The sequence below is a fragment of the Pteronotus mesoamericanus genome, unplaced genomic scaffold (genome assembly GCF_021234165.1).
Source record: "Pteronotus mesoamericanus isolate MK-2021 breed Mesoamerican mustached bat unplaced genomic scaffold, CSHL_Meso_final contig_657, whole genome shotgun sequence".
Classification (NCBI taxonomy): Eukaryota; Metazoa; Chordata; class Mammalia; order Chiroptera; family Mormoopidae; genus Pteronotus; species Pteronotus mesoamericanus.
Window position 1 is genome coordinate 13,798,677 of NW_026555229.1, and position 20,800 is coordinate 13,819,476.

The following is a 20,800-nucleotide window of genomic DNA, read 5'->3' on the forward strand; positions in this document are numbered from 1 at the left end:
ACCCAGGGAGTGTGCTTAGGAGGTCCTGAAACCCTGATGGGGCACCTTTCAAGGGTGGGCCTCCTGCATGTTCCCTCTGTTTCTACAAGCTATTGGTGCCACCAATGGCTCTGGACCAAGCTTATGGCATCTGTTCTGGCTTAAAGTATTTATTTTGAGAATCAAATGTAGTCAAGCTGCATGTTTCTTGGCAGAGCCAGGTGGGCAATGGGCTTGGTCTGTGGCGATGCCTGGACCTGGGAGATGGTGCTGGGTTGTTGAGAAGACCCAGAAGACGGTCCTGTTTACATTGAGAAGGTCTCGTCAGCCCTGGAATAGGCGGCTGCCCCATTCCTTCCTGGGTCACTGGTGAAAGGTGCTATATTCATGAAATATAAGCAAGGGATATGAGATGAAGGAAGCCAGGAAGAGGTCGTTCCACTTTTGGCTTTTTCTGAATCATTGTATGACCTTGAGCAAATTTCTCCATTTGCCTGGGCCTGTGCGCTATGTGAAGCCAACGCTGCCTGCATCACAGAGCACCTGAGAGTCTCTCAGAGACCTCTGCGAAATGGGAGAAAGGCAAACTGCTGGTCAATCCCAGGGAGTTACAATGATGGGTCAAGTGGTGTGTGGGGCAGCCTCAGTGTTCCATGGCCCAAGGGACAATGACCCACTGAGAACTAGGTGAGCAAGAACACTGGGCAGGTGTCACTGTCCTCATCAAGGAGACCCTCACCCCATGCGAGCCTTTAATATTAACAATTTAATGGCCACAGTGCCAGGCAGAGTTCTTCACAGGTGTGGCCTTGTGGAATTCATGGAACCAGCTCCAGAGGTAAGGATGTTAGTCATGTGTTCCTGATAAGGAGATGGGGCTCAGAGAAGTTTAGGGATAAACTGTCTGATCCCAAAGCCTGTGTTCTCAACCCATATCTAAAGAAGCAAGTGCACAGCCCAAACTGTGCTCTACTGAACATGGGACAGGTGTTTGTCACCTAAGGAGCCACTATTGACAGGATGCAGATTGCTAGGGGAGTGTGATGGAGAAGGAAGGACAGGTGTGTGGGGTGCACACTCATTTCAGCTCCATGGTGGTACTGGGTCTGTGAACTGGGAGTAGCAGCTACAGCAGGGATGTTTGGAGTCCCCACTTGGCCATTTTCTGTTGGCCAGCAACTGGTTAAGAGCTGGGGTTTTGGAGCTAGACATCTCTGCATTCAGACTTAGTTTCTGCAGCTTGGTAAGCGTGGGCAATTTACCGAACCTGTCTCTTCCTCCAGTTCCTCCATCATAAAATGAGGATCACAATTTCTATCTTATCACTGACATATACCATTGTAAGGGGAAGAAGGTAAAGTAATGCATCCCCAACATTGTTTAAACAGCCTCTTCTCCCCAGTCGTTCTTGCAACACATATACCTATGTTCACACAACTGAAATGAACCTCTCAGACCAGTGTTGAAGATGGTTCCCCCTCAATTTCTCTGGGACAGCCCAGGCCATGCTCCTTGCTCGCGGGGCAATTCCCATGATGCATCTGCATGGGCCCTCCAACATGGTGGTAGTGTTGGACTTCCCACCTGGGCTAAGAAAACTGATTATATGTTCACTTACTGGAAACGGCCATTTACTATCTAGGGTGAGAATGGTTGAAGAAGGACTTTGGGGAACATCCATAAGTCTACTTTGAGTGCATAAGAGCCCCCAAGAAAGAACCTTGAGATTGAGGGTTGGAGACATGCACCACACAGGAGCAGTGATAGGAGGGTTTGCGTACAGAGAAGACACAGAGGGTCGGGCTGCTGACTTCAAGCAGCTGGAGGAGTGAAGGTGGAGGAGGAAGGGCACAGGCTGTTCTTGAGGCTCTCAGGGATGGAAGGGCCAGAACAGAGAAGCTTCCTTCTGTGTTAGAGCCATAAGAAGGCACTGGGGCTGGGCCGAGGGCACTCTCCCTGCAGTTGCCTTTGACAGTGCATTCATTCTTTGGAATCCTTACCACTGCCATTAACGCGGAAGGAAGAGCAAAGGAGGGTATCTACTGAGGATTCCTGCTTCTGGACAAAGGCTGAACCAAATGATGTTTTAAATAAGAATTCATCTGAGTTACCTTCCCCCTCCTAAAAAGTGCAACATGCTTTGTTTGTTAAAACATAGCTGTATCTGTGCAAGGGGGATAATTAGAGGTTTTGCACTGGCAAACTCAACAGATTCCAGGGGCAGGCTATTGACTTGAGCCCAGGGAAACCAGTGCTTGTTCTCCAAGCATCTGAAGGGCATCTGGCAGTATCCAGTTTTTAGCACACAGTATTTCAGCACCTAACACAATGCTTAGTACATAGTAGATGCCCAATACATATTTACTGAATGAAATTTTATTTGTGTACATTCTATGGATATGTACATTCATCAAAAAGAAAAGTTGGGAACAGCCTTTCTGAAGGACAATTAAACAGCCACAAATGAGAGTGGTTGTTTGCATGTTTTCCCATCACCCAGGTATTTTAATTTAAAAAACTGTACAAATTTGTTAGATAATAGAACGTATCATGCTTTTAAATCTTTGTATACACAGGGTCCAGCACAAATAATGCATTACCCCCCCCTTTTTTTTTTTACAAAATCTTTTATTACAAATCATAAGCATGTAATTCTGTAACATAACAGTATCACACTCAAGCACACCATATGACAATTTAGGTGAAATGTTCAAATTGCTGTTCATCTCGTGTGAGACATTCACATACCCTACCAACCACACTCAAGAAAATCTCACCTCTACCAGACCCTGAATTTTTTAAACTAAAGTTTTTTTTTCTAGTTAACTTAAATTTTTTTTTCTTTTATCATTTCCACCCATTGGTCCAATTCCACACAGAGCAAGTTCCATATTTCAAAAGAGCTGTCATGTCTCTCTCTCTTTTTATATCATGTTCTTTTAAATCATGTTCTTTTTTTCTTGGCTAAACACTCTCATGATTTAAATGTTGATCCTCAGCTATTATGACATTCCAGTTCTTTCATCATCCTGATTATCATCTTCTGGATTTGATCCAATTTGTGCATGTCCTTCTTCGGCTGTGGCTGGTGCGCAGCAGCCAGTGTTAGACTATGCTGACATGCACGGTATAGAGCAGGACAACCACCTCCTTTGTCTTAGACCCCTCTTCTTCAGTGTGTAGCTGAAGAATGCCTGGATTTTATTTTAGGGAGCTTATTCATTTTAAAATTTAACATAAATATTTTATAAAACATTTAATGAATCAAAGTAGTGGAGCAGTGTATTAAACTTTTCATGACTCTCCCCTTATTCTCAGTCCTACTCCCCACCCTAGGGCCCATTTCTTTTCATTTGTATGAATACATAAACATATATCTGCACTTTTGTTTTATATAAACATACTTATATATACATGTTGTTCTACTGTTTGTTTTTCATTTAATAATATTCCTTTGATTTTATATATACACACATATATTATATCTATTAAAAGGCTGCATAGCATTCCTCAGTGTGAATGTGTTATAATTTGGCTATTCCACTTCCTATTTATTGATGTTAATAAAAATATCTTTATTATTACAAACTAGGCTATAGTGAATACTCCTATATTACATGCAAATGCAAATATTTCCTTATCCTAGATTTCCAGAAATGTCTATTTGGGTAAAAAGTGTGCATTAAAGTTTTTTTTGCTTATTATTGCCAAATTGCCTTTTAAAAAGACACCAATACATATAAAAGTGCTCATTTAATTGCATTCTTACTAGCACAAATATAATCAATATTTAATTTTTAAAAAACTGGTGAAAATTAATTTATCAATAACAAATGTTGCAAGTGAAAATGAGTATCTTTTTAAAAATGTTTTGTTTCACTAGTTGTATTGTGAATTGAATGTTCATATTGAAGCATTTCTATTGACTTTTTCTTGAATTGCTTTTAAAACCACATCATTACAATCTTCCAAGTTCTTCCCTTCTCATTCTTTTCGCAGACATCTCTCTCCCAAGCTCTCCATGAGCTACCAAATGAAAACTTATAGCTCTGTAAGATTGAAGCACAACCTCTATCCTGGATTTTCTATCGCCCTTCTTGGTTGGTTATACTTTTTCCTGGATTCCATATTTTCCTTTTTCTTGGCTTTTGTTTTGGTAGATCACAACCTCAACTAACTTTAAAGAAGAAATAGAAGAGGTGAAAATTCTAAGTCCTAGCATGTTTGAAGTGCCTTTATTCTACCCTTAAATGATAGTTTGACTAGGTATAAAATTATATAAATAAAATAATTTCAAAGGCATTTCTTCATTGTCTCCTCTTATATAGTGTGTTGATGAGAAATGAAGTGCCAATCTGATATTTGCCAATCTGTAGGCAATCTTTTTTTTCCTAATGTAACTCTTAATGTAACTCTCCCTCCTCCTTTATTCTTAATGTTCTAGAATTTTATGTTGATTTGCCAAGGTGTGATTTTTTTTTACCATTAATTTTCCTCATAATCTTAAGACTTCTTTACTTCAACTTCGTAATATTCTCCTGTATAATTTCTTTGATACTTTTTTTTGGTTCAACACTCTCTTTTTCTATCTTTCACAAATTCATTTTTTGTCTAATTTTGGGAGTAGACTTTTTATTTAAATTTATTAGTTTGTCTTTCATATTTTCAACAAAAAATGCTTTGTCTTTGTGCTTTCCTTTCTGCCAGATTTTCTCATTTTTAGCTCCTGGTCTTTCTGTTGACACTTTAACTTCAACATTTTTAATTTCCAAAAGCTCTTACTTTCCCCCCTCATATTCTTGTTTTACAAATGCAGTGTTTTTTTTTAAACACTACTTTAAAAAATTCTATTTCCAAAATGAACACATTTTCCTTAGAGTATTTTTTGTATTACTTACTTGGCCTTTTTCCCCCTCTCCTTTTTAACGTTTTTCTCAAATAGTTGATAATATTTTTCTTTAACATTTAAGGATATATCACTAAGAAATAATTTAATAAAATATAACCTGCCAGATCTTAATATTTGTGCTTAGCCCCATTTCTGTATGTCCATGTTCTCTTCTGTTTCTGAGGAGGCTGGAAGCTGAAACCTACATTTCCCAAACATTCCTGCTAGTTGGGCTCTGGTCACTGATGGGAGATTAGATAGTAGAAGTTACAGAGGAATTATCCTACTGTTGGATCTCAAGAGTAGGCAACTGCAGGCAACTATGTACTCCAGTAGAGCTGATATTCAGAATAAGTAGTGGATGTGGCTTCTTTTCAGAGGTAGTGATTTCTAATAGCATCAGAGTAACACTCTAACAGCATTAGAAGCAGTAGTAATGCGGGTGATTTCCAACTGATGGCAACCATGGCAGCTCTAGCAGCTCAGGGTGGTGAATGTAAGCATGTGGGCTTTGCCTAATCTCTTGGCAACATCCTCTTTCTCTTTTACTCCTGCATCCCTTCTAATGATATTGTAACTATTAAAATATTTTTATTAAATCCACTCTGCTTGAACTCTTAAGAATTATTTCTGTTTTCCTGATTGAACACTAACAGATACAGATGCCATTATATAATACCAATAAAATATCTATCTAGATATCTAAGCATTTATAAATATAAATAATACTGAGAAAATCTAACATAAGATAACAAGCACTTTATGGAGAAAAAAATGTGATTCAGAGATATTCAAGAAGGTCTGAGTAAATGGAGATATATTATATTCATGGAAAGAAAGGCTTAATATTGTACGAATGACATTTCTTCCCAAGTTGACCTAGATGCTCAATTCAATTACAATAAAAATCCCAACAGGGATTTGTTTTTTCTCAATTGTCTCTTTTCCTTTATGTTCAAAATTCTATGCATCTCTCTCTCTCTCTCTCTCTCTCTCTCTCTCGCTGTTCTTCCTAAATGTGACTTGGGAGTGGAATTTTGGAGACCACCATGCTAGTGCTTCATTTTGGTATTAAAATGAAGTTATACCATAAACTTGAATTATACAGGGTCAGGCAGAAGTAAGGCTTGCTTGAGTGTGGTTGGTAGGGTACGTGAATGTCTGGCATGAGATGGACAGCAACTTGACCATTTCACCTAAAATGTCATATGGTGTGCTTGAGTGTGATACTGTTATGTTACAGAATTACATGCTTATGATTTTGTAATAAAAGATTTTGCAATAAAAATGGGCTGTTATCTGTGGTGGACACTGTATCTTTGACACAAAACTTAAAAAACCTTAAAAGTAGACCTGCCAAAAACAAGTGTCCAAATGGAGTTGAGAAATTGTGTGTCTTGAAAAAGATCTGAAAATACTGACTTACCCTACATTGGGAAAATGACACAGAAATGAAGTTCCCTGAGAGGAGGAGAGGCAGAGATGAGGATGGGCTCCCAAAGTGCCGTGCTTTGGCCAAGAGCCTTTCTTATTTAGCATCCTCAGATACTTCAATACCTTATTTGTATTTGACATTGAATTCATCGACCCAGGACTGTAGCAGGCTTCATGTGGTATAATTGGGCATAGCTGAGCATAGCTCGAGGGGATGTAGGACCTGACTGTCTCCCACTCCGTGCCCTAGCATCATCTGGGTCTTGCAAGACCTAAGAAACAGGAATTGAAATGGAGGCTATAGCCAAACATCGCAAATTGTGGTCCTGCCTGAACAGCATTATTTCACTTGGCCCAGTTTCCCAGGGCATACTACTTGCTGGGCCTAATTTCTGTGCTCACATATTCTGCTGGGACTGCAGACCCTTAAGAGTATGAAAAGAACATAGGCAGTGTTAAGAGTGTGAAAAGCCATTCACCACACCGATGCTTCTCTCTTGTAATACGGTCTTTCCCCCAGGATAGCATCTAATTGCTACTTGAACGAACCCACTGTCTTTACCTCAACAGCCTTGCCCAGTGGGCCATTGCAAACATTTATTATTCTTTGAGTGACAAAGCTCTTTCCGTCTATCTCTTCTGAATTTGTTTTTTTTGAACTTCCACTTCTGCCCCCACTCCTGTCATCGAAGCAAATCAAAAGTAGCAACATGCATTGATATTATCCACTCTGCTGAAGATCTTGTGTACTTCAGTGATACCCCTGTTCAATGTCTTTTTTGAAGCTGGAGCAATGGAAGATTCTTTTTTTTAACCTTTCAGTAACTTGTACAATTTTCTCAAGAAATCAGCATGAGAGAAAATATTTGCTAACATCTCACTTACCTTCAACCAAACCCACCTGCTCTGGAAAAACATTTCCAGAAGGTTCTTTTTGGAGACAAAATGGTTGTCTTATTTATTTATTTTTACTATTTCTTGATTTGACCAGAGGGAAGGAATGAAAATGTCAAGTGTTTATTTTGATGATTCAGAGAAGGAGCTGAGGTGAGAGCAAGGGAACCTTGAAAAATAATGTTTCCATCAGATAGAAATAGTTATGATTTATATGGAGTAGCCAAAATGGGCCAGGCCTGCACTATAGCAACTCACAACCTCACAGCAACCCCACAGAGGAGGTCTTATCATCACCGTATTCCTTTTACAGGTGAGGAATCTGAGGTCACATCGGTAGATAAAGGTAATAATGATAATGGTGGCTACCATTTTTTGAGCATTCACAACATATCAGGCACCTGCCTCACTCTGTTTATGTAGATCTCACCTGGTCCTCCCAAAAACTCACGTGGGAGTAACTAATGTCACCCAGGGCTGTCTGGCTCTGATTGCCCGAGCTTTCCATTTTTCTGTCTGATTTCTTTGACAGTTATTACTTCCCACTGACTTTCTAAAGCCTTCTCACTCTCCAGTGCACTGATAGGCTGACCAAAACTTTTAATTTCAGAAGGCCTTGTTGTTCATGGTCTCACCCGAGCCAGAGGGGTTGGTCAAATATCAAGTCCCAGCTTTAAGTTTTTTAAAACCCTGAATGTCAGTCATGATGGCTACATCCCCATCTCAGAGCAGGCCACATGATCCTTGATGGCCAATTACAGTTCTTCTTTTCCCTCATCTCAGTGATTGGTTCAGGAATGGTCGTGTGGCCCAAAGCTAATCAGAAGCCTTCAGGACTTCTCTGTCGAGCCAGCCACAGATGACCCCTTTCCCTTGGGCTTTGTAAATTGGGTGAATGTGGACAGGGGCAGGTAGTTGCTGTTTTTCTTGTCACGTAGAGAAAGTCTGCCTGCCGATTAAAACCAACACAGAAGAGAGCAGACTAAAAGATGGGGAAATAAATAAAGATTTAACAGTATCTTTTAAATTTTTAGGTACAGTTCTCTCTAAAGGCAGTTTTATCTCTGGACTTCCTAGTTATGAAACACAAATATTCACCCTTACTTAAGCTAGCCTGAGGAGCCTTTCTGTTACCTGCAACAGGTGCTATGCTGGTAAACTGGCTTTCTTTTTAAAAAAATTTTTAAAAAGATTTTACTTATTTTTAGAGATAGGAGAGGGGAGGGAAAAAGAGAGGGAGAGGAACATCAGTGCGTGGTTGCATCTCACATGCCCCATACTGGGGACCTGGCCTGCAACCCAGGCATATGCCCTGACTGGGAATCAAATTGGCAACCCTTTGGTTTGCAGGCTGGTGCTCAATCCACTGGGCCACACCAGCCAGGGCAAACTGGCTTTCTGAGGAAAAAAAATGACTTGATTTTTTTCAGTGTTTGCCAATTACCCTGGTGTCAATGTTCCCATTGTGGCAGATTTTTAGCTGCTAATGTTTAACAAGCAGCTTGTAAATTTCCATATATCAAACAATTGGCTTTTGTGGACAGGTACAAGCTAGCTCCAGCATGTCACTGTTTGCACCTAAAAGGGTCCCAACTAATTTGTTTTCCCACAGGGGTGTTGAGATGGGAGAAGTGGTTATCAGGGTACTTGACTGGCCTGCTTATTCCCTTATGCCTCCCAGAAAGTTCTCAGATCTCCACACGTACTCCTAGATGGGGAGGGAGAAATGCTCTATAACACCACTCATCACACTTTTAACTCTAGGAATTAAAACTTCTATGATTGAACTTTCAAAGCACTGTTTGTGGCTACCTCCCTTCTCAGAATCACCTATACCGATCCAGAATTGGCCTAAGAATTCACATTGTAACATGCTCTGCAGCTGATAGACACACACCATATTCTGAGCATTGTAGTTCTCCCTCTGTTTTGGTGCAGGTGTTGTGTGCTCAAGTAGGGCTGAGGTGTTGCTCAGTCCTGCATGCAACTTGAATGTGGCTCTTCAAAGAGCCCTGGGGTATTTTTATAGCATGGTGAACTCTGCCTTATGTGAAGGGGAAGGGGCCAAGGGGAATGAGAAGAGAATGTGGGTGACCTTTCATAGATTGATTAATGTTCTTTCTCGTCTCAGCCCTGACCCCCAACCTCTACCACTGCTTCCTTGTGTTTTCCTCTTTGTTTGCTTTTTTTAAAACTTCTCTGAGATTAAGTTTCCCCAACTATTAAATGGGGCTAGAAAGACTTAGTCAATGGAATAATGGGGAGGAAGCCATCGTACTCATCACCCAGTACCCTGTAGGTTCTCTCTGCATGTTCGTTTCATTTTACCCTCCCTTTTTCTTCTCTCTTAGTAACTGGCTGTCCCCTCAAGCTGCTGTCACAGACTTATTGGGACGACTGACCGGTATAGACATCTTTTCAATCCATTTCCTAGTTCCTAGGGGATGTACTTTCTGTGTTGATATTTGTAGATTCTACAGCTGATTTTTTATAGTGATGTCATCTTATTGACCTATTTCCTGAGGATGTTTCCCTGGGTTCCACAGATGGTGAGGAAGGGGAATTACTGCTGACAGACCACCAGACGGGTCTGAGAGACCTCTCCTCAGAGCTACAGTGGACCCCACTTCCACCAAGGGCGGTGACTCACCCTGTATTAATTGCACTGCAATTATCCTGGGGAGCCTGAGCTTCCTTTTGATGTCTCCTGTCTGGTTTCCTTTTGACCTGCACAGCTGTCTAATAGAGATGGTTTTTTGTGATTTCTTAGTTAATGTGGTTCATTATTTCCAGCGCTGCCTTCTGCCTTCTGTGGCTGGTGGTTTTTCTGACTCTGACTTGGAGACTTTCATGAGTTGTGTCTTCAATCAGGGCTCAGTGCTGCTCGCATTGTCTGTGGGAGAAATTTCATTTGCAAATCAGAAGAAGTTCACAAAGTGTGCCATGGTGTTCCTTCACGAGACAGCGTTTTCATCTTCCACGCATCTCTCCCCAGTCACGTCCATGTGCCTGGGTGGAGGAGGGAAGAGTCTATCTCATCTGAGACCTAGATGAGAGCAGCAGAGACAGAGCAGAAGGCACCGATTCATTTGCTCTCCACCAGGCTAATTATCTGCAGAGGGCTACAGAACAAGGTGCTGTTTTCCAGCTTCTTGCCTCATGCTGGGTCATGCCACAGAGACCAAGCTGTCTGGAGCCCTAAAAACTTCTGATGTCGAATGTCTTTAGGAAATTACAAAAATCAAACTAACTCACTTAAAACTTTCTATTCCCCTCAAACCCAACACAGCCTTCGATGGCTTAGGGAAGTTTCTGTGGGTCACACCCATCCTTTTATTTGCCGAGGCCTAATATCACCCTGAGCCTGTAGTTTCTTATTCTGTAACTACTTCACTGAATCAACCAGCTCATTTTTATTGAAAATTGAACATTTTTAACTCTCCACCAGGAATGGGAGGTCATTTAGAAGGAGGTACGAGCCTCTCTTCTCTTGCGGTTCATATTTTTATCATCTAGAATGGTAACTGGCCTGGTTGTAATGAGAAAAAGAGTCTCCTAAGGGAAGGAAGCTGGCAGCAGTGACCTGTGGACCCAGGCAGGGAAGACCTCAGATGCTGTGGCTTGAGAGGTGCATCTGGCGATGCCCAGGGAGGCCACACATTTTCACACAAGAGTCAAGATGGTTGAGGGGAGACAAAAAGAAAAAGGATGAGTGAAGAGGATAGAGAGAAGTAGAGAGTGGTAGCCATCAAAGCAATCGCAGAGGCTGTTGGGAGATTAGAAGTGATGTTGGGGGAGCAAAGAACAGATTCCCAAACAGTGGAGGCATAAGTCAAAATGAAGAGGGGAGAGATGTCGGGTTGCTCTGTGGTAAGGAACATAGAACACCTTACATACCTCAGCTCTCCTTGAAGATGCTGACTTCAACCACTGAGACTCTGATGTGTGTCAGAGTTCCAGGGAGGCTGTAGGGTGATTGTAGGAATCAATAGCCCCTAAGGGTGTCTGTGTACTGTGCTCAAAGAGTTGTACTGTCAGCTTTCCAGGATATTCCTGAGATCCAGAACAACCCATTTCCCCTCGATGATAAATAGCTAAAGCTTTACCCATGGCGACATAATCTTGATCTTCAGGGGCCTGACATTAAGTTGAACGGGTATGCACTAATAAATATGATGTGATGGATTATTAATGATAATTAGTGAGCATCTATGACATGTTCATCCTTGAGTTGAACACTTCATCTACATTGTCAATAATTTTCATAAGACTTCATGAGGTGAATATGGGATTGGCTGTGAGATTTAGGGAAAGAAGTGATTATGGATAGATAGTCTCAGAGGATTTCCATTTCCTTAAAGGGGTGGGACTTGAGCATGATTTGAAGGATAGAAGAGAACGTGGAAAAGGGTGAACTCTTAAATCAGTTTTCCATATATTGGTTCTCCTCAAATGAAGGGAATGAATCCCACTTTCCCTGAGTGTTTGAGCCACAATCTAACTGGGTAATTTCCATCAGTTCCTCCTACATACATCAGAGAATTGCATTTTTCTGGCTTGGTGAGGGAGAAAGAAATGGTGGGAGCTGCAGAAATATTCCTGTTGGCAAGGCTTCAGGAGGCCACAAGAGAAAATCCCTCCAGTCAAGGCTGTTTGCTCTTCAGAGTCTTAGATTGAGGTCCAAGTTGATGACAACTCTTGGGAAAGCTTCTTACTAGAGGTCAGTGTGAAATAACTGGCCATGTTGGTATCCGTCTATAGTATCTGACACTTCCTAGCTCAGGGACCAGGAGGCAAGGTGTGAGTAATGGCTCTACCTCTATTACTTAGGTTTTAAAGAATAAGGATGTTCTTTGTTTTGAGGAGTAAACACTAGGACATCTTGAATGTGGTCTTTGTATTCCAGGGTCCACACTGCCAAGTGTCTCTTGAACTTGCTAACAAGAAGAGACCAGAGGTGAGTTGGCACCAACTTCCTCCTCTTTTTCTGAAGAAATGAGTAAATAAATGTTATTTGAGCTACTTCTCTTCACACTAGCTCCCTGAAGAGCTACAAAAAGGGAAGATGAGCTGAGATTTCCAGGATTGCCATGGAGAAGTGTAGACTGTCCAGTTACTGAGGCTTTGAGTGCTAGAGCTTGAGTGTGGCCAATTCAAGTAGAAAGCACTTGTGGCAGTCTGGCTGCATGCCTAGGCCAAGAGAGGGGGCAGACGTGATGAGTCAGTCTTGCTTTCAGGCAGTTTATAGTTGAAGAAGAGGGGTAAAAAGGACACGCAGTAGCTCTAATCCGAAGTGGAAGGGGCCATGTGCCATGGCAGGGCCCACTTGAGGAAAAAGTTGGTGAGGTCAACAATAAAAGGGATGAGGCACAACATCAAGAGAGGCTTTGAGGAAAAAATAATGTTTGACATAACACCTTGAACAATGGTAGAATTTCTTTTGTTGGGTCACTGTTTTATGACCAATGATTATTTGTGGCACTTTAGAAAGCACAAAGAAGGAAATCCATGTACTCATAATCCCAGCAAACAGAAGTAATATTTTGGTGTATTCTTTCAGACTTTTCTTTTTGTGTGCATATTTGTTTATATATTCACACAAACACACACACACACACACGCAAAGGTCACAAAATGGATTTTATACTGAATGAATACTTTCGAGGTCTATTCACTTAACAGAATAAGGAGTTTTCACATATCATTAAACATATTTAAGACAATGGTTTAGAAAGTCATTTAATAATTTATTTAACAATTTTAGTCTAATTAGACTGTTTCCATTTTCTCATAATTATAAATAATGTTTTGCTGCATCTTCTTACACATCAATCAAATATCAAATAGAAGGGTTCTGATATGCAGAAATTATGGGTAAGTGTGGGGATGGTAGAGGGTAGGGTGCGTTCCAGGAAGAGGAATTAGCGTGAGCAGGTGTGTAGAGGTAGAAAGCATAGAAGTGCGTGTGGAAACCAAGACATGCCCTTGGCTGGAGAGTAGGTGCTTTTAGGGGAGCAGTGGGCATTAAGGATGGAAAGGTGGGTTGGGGACGATTGTAGAGGACTGTGATGGGCAGACATTAACTGAGAGGCAATGGGGAACTGCTGATGAGGTTTGGATAGGTTAAGGACAGAATCAGAGGGGTGCTTATGGTGGTGAATCTGAAAGTGGTCTCAGGATGCAGTCGAGGAGAGAGGAAGAAACTGGAGATTGGGGGATGGGGTAGGAACGGGGGCAAGGGCAGCTGGAATGGAAAGGAAAGGCTGATTGCAGGCCATCACTCTGTGACTCAGAAACTGGTTGGGAATATGACAGTGAGGACTGAGGTATCTATTAGCCTCTGATTTTGAGTCATAACAACTGGGAGAATGGAGACCTCATACAGAAATCGAAGCCTGGAGGCGGTAGTGACTTGTCCATATTTGTGACTAGTTAAAGGTTAAGCCAGGCCAGAAACCAGAGGCTCTGTCTTTCCATGTCAGAATAGCCCTAACTTGGTGGCTATTAGGCAACCAGTGTTCCGCGTGAGACCTGGTGACTCCTGGAGCCCAGGCCTGAAAGCAGGTTAGCCAGAGGTGACGTCTGTCAGCTGTGGCTTTGGCCAACATCTGCTTGAGACATGGATTAGGTAACAAGGGCAAAAAGAAAAAGAAAAAAAGAAAAAAGAAAAATCAGACTTTTTACTTCTTCAAACTTAGTTTCTTCCCTAGCTAGGGTTGAATGAGCAGAATGGCAAAAGAAAAACTAAAGCAAAAATAATAATACTAAATGCATGTTTGTCATTTCAAAAGATGGGCCAGAGAGTTGCCTCCTCACACAGAAAGCTCTTGTTGCATCTCCAGTCAGAACTGGTCCCTGGTCCTTGGCGGCACCCCCTCTCAAGGCACTCTGGGATGCTGTGGCCCAGGGGGCCATCCTGGAAGGCGGTAACTCCTTTGTCCCATTGGGTGGACATCCTGCTATGCATGCATGCACATTTTCTTTTTATCTCATGTTTAAACTGTGGTTTTCCTCCCATGATTGGTTTTGCCATATCAAACAGCTTTCAGCAGCTTCAAAAATCAAGACCAATGTTTAACAGCAAAAATAAGAAAAATAAAAATTAAAAAAAAAAAAACCCCACAAACCCTCACCCAATCTCTCCAACATTTCACTGCTGTTTTGGAAATTGAGAGCCGTGCGTGGGATATTGGCAGCTAACAACCATGGAAATAAAAAAATGATTTTTGATCTCAAGGCCTAATATTATTCATATTTTTTCATAGCCTCAAACAATGTCTTCAGATAATTCAGGTAAAGGCAAGCCAGAAACAAAACAACATCATAAAGGCATTATTATATACAGACACTTTCAGCTACAGTGCACTCCTCACAGTGTCTTTGAACCCTGCGTGATGAGAGAACTGTTTTACACTCCGGGGAATACTCTTGGAGCTGTTTTTACTTCAACAGAGGATAGTGAAACAAAATTCTTTGGCTTTGGATACGTGTTCAGTGCTGGCTCCACAGAGCTCTGGCCCTTCTTCTGTGTTTACCATCCATCAGGACTCCATCTGGGAGGCCCTGGAAAGAGCCGTGACATTCCCAAGTGCCCTCCCCACCTGCCGTGCGGGCTCCCTAAACTTGGGGCCTGGAGGTCTGGGCCAGGCTTCTGAGTGGGTGGGGGTGACCGAGCTGAGAACGAAAAGGCTTTCATCAAGAAGAATTTGGCAATGAAGCCTTTCCCAGCCCTTGTTCCTCCCAAAATAATACTGGCCAGCCTCATCAAATTAGATAAGGGCTCGGGACTGGGGTGTGCTAAGAAAGGACAGAGGAAGCAGAGCGAGGGCGAGGGAACTGTTATCTTGGGAAATCTCTCGCTCCTTATTGAAACTGTCTGTTCTCTGGCTTGAAAGTGCCAAGTGTCTCAGCCAAGGAATGCGTTTTCTTTCCTCCCTGCCTCCTGTGTTGCACTGTGAGAGTTCTTTACCTAAAACAGGCTCTTCTGTGTGTCAGCTTTAAGTCCAAGTCTAAGGTTGTTAAGCTACACTTCCCAGCTGCCAGGACCTGAAGGGTCACTCCTATCCTCACCTTCCTCAGCATCAGCACTATGGCACTCATCTGTTCCCTACTGTATCCTCTCTACAAGTGTTAGATTTGGCTGCAGGGTGGTGTACACCCTGATCTTTAGATAGGTTGCCAGTTGCAGATGGTAATTTTGCTCCTTCTTATCATTTCCCAGCAGCATCAAACAGTATCTTGGGGTGGGGGAGGCATCTAGCTAAGGTTCATGGAGCCCCTGATCGTTCTTCCTCCATTCCTCAGAGAGTGAGGACTGAACTCAGTGGTATGAGTTCATGTAGGTAGTCACAGGTATGAAATTAATTCCAGGAGTTTCGACACACACTAGTGTCACGGGCATTTCTGGAAGGACTTAACAGTCTTGCTGACGCATTTTTCATTTCTTTTTTTTTAAAGATTTTACTTGTTTATTTTTAGAGATGGGGGAAGGAGGAAGAAAGACAGGGAGCGATACATTGATGCGAGAGAGAAATATCATTCGGTTGTCTCTCCTTTGTGCCTTGACCGGGCACCAAACCAAACTGGCAACCCAGGCATGTGACCTGACTGGGAATGGAATCGGTGACCTTTTGCTTTGTGGGATGATGCCCAACTAACTGAGCCACACCAATCAGGACATTGCTCATGTCTTTTCCAATGCTACCTCCGCTGAGAAGCCTTCCATCTTGTCCTGAATCCAGAACAGTGATTCAGCTCTGAGTTTCAAAATACCTGTTCCATTCAGAAGGCCGTTAACCCACACGGTTTTGTATTCTAGATTTTTCCATCACCCTAACTATTGTTGGTAAGCCCCAGGGAGAGGAGGGCCACGCGTCACATGGTATTCACACTGTCATTCCACCATTATTCTTTGTGAATCAGACACAGTTCTCTCATGTCATATGCAGGCCATACCAGTGCGTCCAACAAATTGATCTGATCGGCTTAGACTCTGAGAAGCCTGTTACGGTTTTGTGAGAAGACTAAAATCTGCTTACCTAGAGAGTGTTTACAAGTCCCTCAGAAAGCAAGAGAAACAACTGCTCTGCGTTCCCACCATTTCTGCCCCATCCTTGAGGTGTGCCTGTGTTCTCCCCCTGCCATTGGGCATGCGTTCGGTATTTCACTGGTTTTCCTCCTGGGCAGCATCTTCCCCAGCCCTGGGTGCAGTGTGAGCTGAGCTAGGACAATCATTCACTGGAATCTAATTTCAGTTCTACAGAGGTTAATTTATCCTTTTTCAGGCTATGTACTCATTTAAACCAAAATTACCCAGCTACTAGCCTTCTTGATAGCAATTACACCCCATGAAAGTCAACTACTAAGCTTCATGTATTGGTAATGGTCTTTCTTTCTATAGTTTTCCTTAGGGATCAAGTTGAATGGAAAAATTAGTCACATTAAGCTGGAAAAATAGTGAACAAAATACATATTTTATATTTTTAAAAAATATCCTTCTGCTACCAATTATGGCCTTTATTAGAAACAGGTATTTTCACATTATGGGGCTTGTCTTTATATTAAATGGAGCAAACCCAAATGAATAGTTACTCAAGAGGATCTTTTTAATAAATACTCAAGTCCATTTTAATATCTAATAATAGTGGCTGCCTCAAATATTCAAATTTTAGCATAACCAGCAGGGAAACTATTTGATGTTTTAATTATGTCCCCGAAAATGCTGAATGGGTTATAAAAAGCAATTTGAAGAAAATAAAAAAAGAGATTTTTAAATATTATTAGTGTTTTGAGAGAAAAGATATTTTCTACAGTCCATTAAAAACCTTTCTACATTGTAAAAATACTATCTGCTGATAAACTAGGCCAAATGGGCAACGGATTTGCGTCTGTTGTAAGTGGTCTCGTTTAGGGGGGAAATCTGGAAAATGAAAAAAAGAATACCTCAGAGGAACTGTTTTCTGAGAAGGGGGAGCTATGGCAATTGAGCATGCCTTGAAAGAAAGAAAGGAAGAAAATCTTTTAATTACATTTAAAATTAGCCAGAACCTTGTGCTTGTCCCACTGAGATTCCTTGGTGGTGGGGGGGCCGGGGTGGGGGTGCGTTGCAGCGGAGCTGATGAATGGGCTGCCCCGGCCATGGCTGATGTAATCACTTCAAAATCCCACCTGGAGGTCTGGGCTGGGGAGGAGGCTGTGGGGACATTCCCAAAGCTAGATCCTGCTGGCCCCCAGGTCATCCTTCTGGGCAGGAATGAGGAAAGCTGTCCCCGAGGGGAGGGAGCAATGAGAAGGAAGACATTTCCAAGGAACGGAACCAGATGTACAAGCTGCGATGCAGTGAGTGGAGCTCAGCAGTGGGTGGGCACATGAAGAGAAGAAAGGGGAGGCTGGGTTTGAGGTTAACTCTTTCTTCTCTCAGTAGGTGGAGGTGCGTCCTGGTGTGGGTCCGGCTCTCAGACGACGTGAAAACCTTCTTTCCAATGGCCAGATATGCAGGACTCGGGAGAATAATTCTCCGTGAGGCACAACAGGTCCTTTCCCTGTGTGAACGGCCTGGTGGAGGTCTAGGCAGGGCTTGCAACCTGGCCTGCATTCCCAGAGGGTTCTAATAATAATAATAATTATTATTACTATTTGTAATTATTTTTTATAATCACTTTGCCCAAACTGCATTCCAAACCAAATAACCAGCATCTTGGGGATGAAACTCAGGCATCAGTATTTTTAAAAACTCCCCAGATGCTATGCAGCCAAGTTAGAGAACCAGTGGGAACATGGCTCAAGCATGGGCTGTTTGTACGATGCAGGTCCTGATTCCACAGGACTGCGGCAGGGCTGACGTCCTGTCTTTCTGAACAAGCTTGCAGGTGATGCCCACATTGCTCCGTGGGCCACCCTTTAAGACTCCGCAGTTTTCTGCCGTGTGTACTTCCTGATATGCCTGCCTTTTAGATGAAACCATGCATCTGTTAAATGATTAGGATTCTAAGGGGTTTTCTTCAGTACAGGACTTTCTGATCCTGTGGTCTGTATTTAGAGTGCAGGTAGGTCTTAGGAGACATTTTATTCTGATTAGCTAGAATGGTATGCAACCAAGTACCCAGCCGGCTTGTCACTGGGTATCAAGAAATGCCATCATGTCTGTCTCCAAGGAGGTTAGTTTTGTCCATGCTGTCTTCTTTGAAGTGGTTTTTGTTGTGCTATTATTCAGAAAAGGCTGGATTTGTTTCACTTATTTTTCAACAAATATTGACAAAGTCCCTACCATGTGCAGGCATTGTGTAGAGGCCTGATCAGCTGAATCAGAATCTTTCGTGGATGTCACAGTCTAGCAGGACTTGTCCTTTTACGTTACATAGAAGAGGGGCTGATGAGCTCAGCTTCACTTATGGCGTGTGGGTCATTCTGACCTTTGCACAAAGATCTGAAATGCCTACCCTCTCAATACCCTTTAACATTTAGCTATGGAGCCATATGTGCCCTAGAGATGATGGGGAGGAACCAAAAATGTCCCTTTCCTGTCATGTAGGTACAGTAAGTGATTTTTGGAATGCCATCTCTGTTAAGTTTTGCAGCAACCCTGCCAAGTGAGTATTATTATGCCCATTTTACAGAGAAAGAAGTATAGAAAGGTTAAATAATGTTTAAAATCATGGAGCTAGTATCAGTACTTAAATGCCCTTACATCATTATAACGCTTATTTCATTAAACTAAGCTATCTTCCTTTAGAGAACAAGAAGATTGAAAGATGGTAAATGCTAAAAGGTACTTGAGAAACAATGATTGCAGCAATTATTACCAACTCTTCTTGTTGCTGATGAGGTCATTGAAATGCATTCTCAAAAATACTGAATATCTGTCCATTGAGATGTAGTCTCAATAAGTATTTATTGAACACACGAATGATTGGGTGAATAAAAGAAAACCAGCTGTTAAACATAGAAAGATACATTTCCTAGACCCTCAGTCTGGTGAGCCTTCTAGATCATGAAAAACTCAAGAGTAAATGATTTATTTTACTTAAATAGTAATTATTATTATGTTAGTTATCAGTAATGTGCCCAGAAGTATACCTTCTCTGTGCCTAGCACTTTACAAATCACTTTATAAAATATAAACTTAATATTTACTATATTCTTTGAGATGAAAACAAAAATACACTTCAGAGAGATTAACTCACCCCATGGCCCATGTAGGAAGTGACAGAGAGGAGACCAAGCCCATGACTTAGATTCGAAGCCCCAGCTCTTCCCACTGACCCACATGGCTCAAAGTGTAGTTTCCCTAGTGGCACCCAACAGTCTTCTCCTTGAAGGCCTTGAACATTGCAGTAGATGTTCCTGGGGCCTCCTGCACACACCCCTCGACCTCCCACGATGTTAGCTGTAGACAGTTCCGCAGCGCTCTAATGGCTTTGTGGGTCTTCTGGCCTTCTGAGTGCTTGTCCAGGTCACAGGGAAAGCCAGAAGTGCCCTAGAATGAGTGCCCCAGAGGGACTCTCATCCTATGGGAGATGGGAACTGGTGAGTAAACACCCTATTTCCTTTCCTCCGACAGATATTTCAGAAGCAGGTTGCTGCACAGTCTGTCATGACCTGTCGTGAGGTGAGCCCTTGTCACCCCCAGAAGTAGCCTGCCCATTAGCACACTCTTTATTTGTCTTATGTCCTTCTCCCTCATATCGCTTTCTTGCCTCACCTCTCAGACACTGCGCTTATACCCAAACATGTCCCTTAGGATCTCCTTTTGTGGAATCCCAAACAAGAAAGGCACCATCTTCTCAATTTGCCCAGAAGTTAGGGAGCACCCCATGGCGACCGTGGCCCAAGACCAAAGAGTGGTTACAACTGAATATATTTTTTCATGGGAGAAAGATTTCCTTTTTTCTCTCTGCTTCTTCAGAGGGGAGGCTGGTGAACAGTAGGCATCTAGGGGGTCACACCTCTTTGAAAGGGTGAATGGAGTTTCCAGAGTCACATGGCTTCTGCTGAAGTGGGGGTTCCCTAGAGAATTTTGGCAGAGGGCGAGACAAGTTCACCTGCCTGCCTCTGCTCCTGGTGGCGACTGTATGCTGTGGATTTCAGGGCCACGGCAGGCCGGGGAGCGCTGCAGGGCCCTTGAAGCCTTGAAGTGGGGGTGGCGGTGCTCTGAAGGACCCAAGTGTGTACCCAAGTGCCATCCTCGAGAGCTTGCAGAGAAAACACCTCATGCTAACTGGGGGAATGGGGTGGGTAACAGCAGGACAGAGCAGAAAGAATAACAGGCAGTTGATAGATCTAGGTTGAAATGCTAACTCTGACCATTATTCTTTCAGTCACCCATAATTGTTATGTGCCTACTGTGTGCAGATAAGTGATATGCAAATAACGTAGCCATTATTATCTGAGAGTTGCACCAGATGTCACCGCTTTAACTGTGGGATGATGGGGTGGTCTGAATGATCCAAGGGAGGGAGGGAATAGGCTGGCAGATGTACCATGGGGCACTTGCAAGGCTGGCAGCAGTTAATTACCAACAGATACAGAAACATTTCAATATTTTGACAACTGTCCTGGTCGTACAGGTACACAGTCACTGATATGTGTCTGGTGTCGGGTACTATA